Consider the following 5,064-nt stretch of genomic DNA (forward strand, 5'->3'; position numbering starts at 1 on the left):
TTTCTGACAGGTGGTGGTGTTGCCATTCCCGAGGGTGTTCGTGCCATGTCATCGGTCGTGATGTATGAATTGAACCTGTCCGGATAACTGAGGTATTCCCTCTGGCCTGCTCTGCTCAGGCGTGATGATAAAATCTTATATGGATACTAGGGTGTAAAAAATAAAGAAATCCGAGTATTGGTTCGCCGCTCAGATCCTCGAGATAATAGCCTGATATATTTTGCCTTTGGTCCATGCGATGCACCCTGAATATTTCCTCTGTGTTTAGAGCTTTGTATCCCTTGCGAAATACAGAGGTGCGAGAACCTGAAGATACTGCATCTCTTTTTCTTTTTTTTACAGTCTGATCATCAACACGTTTGCGATTGTTTCATAGGCTGGCAAAGACCGAGCGTATCCTACCATAGAGCTGACGCCACTGAAATCTCGTGAACCGCTAGAGGCGTTGCACCTGAGTGAGGTCTTCGATTGTATGCCGCTACTAAATCGTCCAAGACAACAATGTATCTTTTTAGAGTAAGATTCTTATAGATGCGTTCCTTAAGTGTTCTAATATGTCTTTCAGCAATGCTTGCCTTTACTCCTTTAGAATATTGTTGTATACCATTTTATATGTTGATCGTGTAGAAGAGCCTTAATTGATCTCTTTCTGCCGTGTCGAGGATGTTTTTTAACGCTTTTGTTACGTCTCCCTTGTCTTTACGCCTCCGACTCCGCACCTGACTAAACACGAACTAAACACGTCAACACAAAGTAGTAGATGTCCAGCTCCGTTGTTCTGCCTCGCTGGCTGTCTCATATCAGATAAATCACTTGTTGATATCCTGCGGGGTCTCGTGGCAACTGTTTGGCGATGCGGGAATGTTTTGCGTGTGTGTCTGTGAAGAGTGTTCGCGCGAGAGGATTTCAGATTGTTCATATCTGTTAAAGGAATATTTCGGTGTCTGTTTTGCAGAGCAGATTCGTACAGTGCTCGCTCACTGCCCAAGCATCATGGTTTCCTATAGTTTTCATAAAGGCCCCGTAGGATTGTTATCTTGCTCTCGCTCAGGACCATTAATACACAATTTCATAAGGAAATATTCTGGAAAATATTCGAAACTGAATTTTCTCAGATGTTTTACACCCGAGATCAACTACTCTAGACAAAGCAACCCTTTTATAGTGTTTTATGAAGCGCATTTAGTCTCCCTTCCCGAATATTTGCCGCCCGAGACATTCAATCTGACCTAGATCTCTCTCGTTTAACAGAATTAAGTGCGATTCATTCAACGATATGCTCCGACTGTGTTTTCCGTTCATAAATACATTTTGTACCAGTAGTAAAATAGATATCTTTTCATGACTCGCCTTGGTAAATGCATTACTTACTATGTTACTATTTACTGCTTCTATAATCACCCAGTATCAATTTGACACTATCTCTAGGTCTTGTTTTATAATCAGAAAGATCAACAATATCGTTGCATAAAGTAAGTTTTTCAGACCAAGATTTGTCTTTGTCGAGGGGGTGAGACTGCCATCCGCATATGCTTATGCTATCAAACTGAGAGGTAAGATATGTTTTCCCAGAGTTGGTGACACCTGCTATCGCCACTCTTGCAGGAATGGCAAATAAATTAAGATTTTTCTCGTTGAATAAAGCATAATCACGGGGTTGTGCCATGGTTATATCATATATACACATTTATTATCATGTATACATTCATTCATATATTACAAAGTAAATCCATGATTATATATATATACATTATATAATATACAAATTCTACGACACAAATACATTATCATATCCTCTACACCTTTATCCATGCAATATACAGTGTTTATTTATCTAGTTTCAAAGTCATCATCGTCACCCTTATAGTCATCATCACTAACACGCTTCATCTTGAAATAGTGAAAGTGTTTTAACTTTATAATTTTTCTTCCTTCGACTCGTACCACCGGTCGAGACGGATGCAGCAGGGGTGGAAAGCAGTTTGCCCACATCTGATTACGCTGGCGAGTTTCTCTCTCTCTATCTCTATCTCTTTCTCTATCTGCCTCTACCTCCTCTACCTCTTCTTATTCTTATTCTTATTCTTATTCTTATTCTTATTCTTATTCTTATTCTTATTCCTCCTCCTCTTCCTGATTCTCCTCTGCGTTTTCACAATATTTCATGCAAGGTGGGAGAAAAAATAACTATATCCCTCAGAGGGAGAAGTCGCTGGGAAATCAGCTGATCCTCCCCCCTCCCCCCTCCCCCTCCTTCCTTTCTCCCCAGCCCTTTAATCTTCCTTGAAGGTCGTACGAATGAGAGAGACACTCACTGTATCGAAGAGGGACAAAACATTCTACAAATATGATACTCCGACAAGAAAATATTTGCGAAAAATATAGTGTATTGTGAGTTTTTTTCTAAATATAAATAAATCATTTTGTATAGTGAGTTTTTTCTACAAGTAAAATCTTGTGCAAAGTGAGTTTTTTTTCTAACTATACGTAAAATATTTTGTATAGTGAGTTTTTCTCTCACTACAAATGAAAATTGTGTATAGTGAGTTTTACATCATCTTTAAATAAAATATTGTTTAAAAATAATTAAAATATTCATTATTTCTCTTATATAAGCTCGGGAATACGTATGTTCGTACGTGCGGGTGCTTGTTTGTTCTCCCTCTCTCCCTCTCTCTCTATATATATATATGTATACATATATATGTATACATATATATGTATACACATATATATGTATACTTATATATATATATATATGTATACACATATATGTATACATATATATGTATACATATATATACATATATATACACATATATATACATATATATGTATACATATATATATGCATATACATACACACATGCATATATATATAAAGAGAGAGAGGGGGGGGGGAGGGAGAGAAAAAGTGAAAGAGAAAGAGAAAGGGGGAGAGAATAAACAAGCACACATACATACTCCATACTTGCATATATATATATGCAAGCACGCACATGTTTGCATGCACACCTAGTACAAGCACTGCGCTGCAAATCTTCAAGCAAAGTACTTCCTGGAGAGAAAGAAAGAGATTGAAAACCTTCATGTTTTATAAAGTGAATTCGGGCCGCGTCTTGGTGCAATGCGAGTGGCACTAAATTTTGCATTCTTTTGCGCAGTCATGTGGCACTGTCAACTGCATCCTGTTTCCTGTTATGTAATATTATACATGTCTTAGTTCCTACACGTGGTTTAGCAGCATACATACATAGACATATATATATATATATATACATATATACATATGCGTGTGTGTCTGTATAAATATATAGATAGATAGATAGATAGATAGATACGTACATACATACTGGTATGTCACTAAGATCATTCAGGGAAGAGCAGCTCCGCTGAACTCTAATTCTCCTAATGCTTTTGCCAGAATCATAGACGAAAAAACCAAAACAATGATGCGGCCTGATTTGGAATGGCTAATACCACGTAACAACAACTGTCCTTGCTTTAAAGTACTACTAGTGATTGTCAAATTTCTTCTTGTTCATTCATTGATGTCATTCATTCTTCATTCCTTATTAAGATACTCATTAACGTCATCTTATTGCCATTAAATACGTTAATTCAATCATTAATTTATCATGTCTCATTGCATTATCATTCCTTTATAATGAACTTTCATTATTTTATTGTAATCCTTTTTATAGTAAACGTATTAAACTCCACTTTCATTATCAGTTATCAGTCACTTATTATTAACAGCATTTATTAATTGTCAAAGATTTGGAAAATACGTAAAGTCATTTAATTACAATTTATTTTTATTTATACCTTCACCAAAAACAAATAGAATACATGAAACTCACCAACAAGAAAATCCTACCTATGCGATATATTACTAACTTGTAATATATCGCCCTAATCCCTAACAAAGAAGTACCAACCGATTAACAGCAAAAAAAAAAAAAAAATTGGCAGAGAGATCTTGCCCAGGCCTATGGCAGCGGAGGAGTGACCGAGGCAAGACTCCCCAGGAACTCAAGGCGGGGGGGGGGGGGGGGGGGGGCGACGAACGCTACTGCAGGAACTTCCTCGTTACCGTAACCAACAGTAGCATTTTTACTAATTGTACCTTACTTGATTAACTTTAGTAATAATACATACATATGCATATATATATATGTATGTATGTATATGTGTGTATGCATATATGTATGTATATATATAGATATACATATATGTATTTGTGTATAGATGTGTGTATGTATATACGTATGTATGTATGCATATATGTCTACATATGTATATATACATATATACATATATCTGTATGTATGTATATATATGTGTGTGTGTGTATAAGATCTCATAACTAAAAGCTGACCAACTTCAGTCTTACCCATAAGAAATACTGTACCATTTCATACCTATGATGGTCGTGAGGGCGCGGCTCAACTGGCTCTCTTCCCGCGCGGTCCCCGCTCTCCTCCGTCTGCCCTGCCAGACGTAGTGTTAAGAACCTCCGCGCCCGCCCAGACATGCCTAAGGATTGACTCCCCGGCAGTATGAAGCGTTAACCCATTCGCGATGGGCTTCTTCTTTAGGGTTTGCGAAGTTCTAGGTTCGCGACGGGCATGTCACAGATACGTGACATACCTGTCGTATCCGTGACATGCCCACTGTGAGTTTACTTGTTTAATTGTTTTAAAACATAGATGGCTATACTTGTACTAAAACACTAATGAGCCAATCATGATTACTGTCTGTCTCGCCTGTTTACCCTTTTCTTTAATTTATGAAAATAATTTACGTTATCTTATTTTGCTATCACTATTGTTTATAATCTTATAGTAATTATAATGTTTATAATAAAAATAACACCATCGATATTCATAGCACTAGTAAAAAATACATTTTCCCGCCAATTCAAGGTAAGGTGAAATCAGGTAAGGCAGAGAGACATTTCACATAAAAAAAACCATAAAAATAGCACAGCATTTTTTTTCCCTTTTTGTTCATTTTCTCTGTATTTCGCCGTAGTTTTGGCATATTGCGGCTTTTAACTTT

The sequence above is a fragment of the Penaeus chinensis genome, chromosome 29, assembly GCF_019202785.1.
Source record: "Penaeus chinensis breed Huanghai No. 1 chromosome 29, ASM1920278v2, whole genome shotgun sequence".
NCBI lineage: Eukaryota > Metazoa > Arthropoda > Malacostraca > Decapoda > Penaeidae > Penaeus > Penaeus chinensis.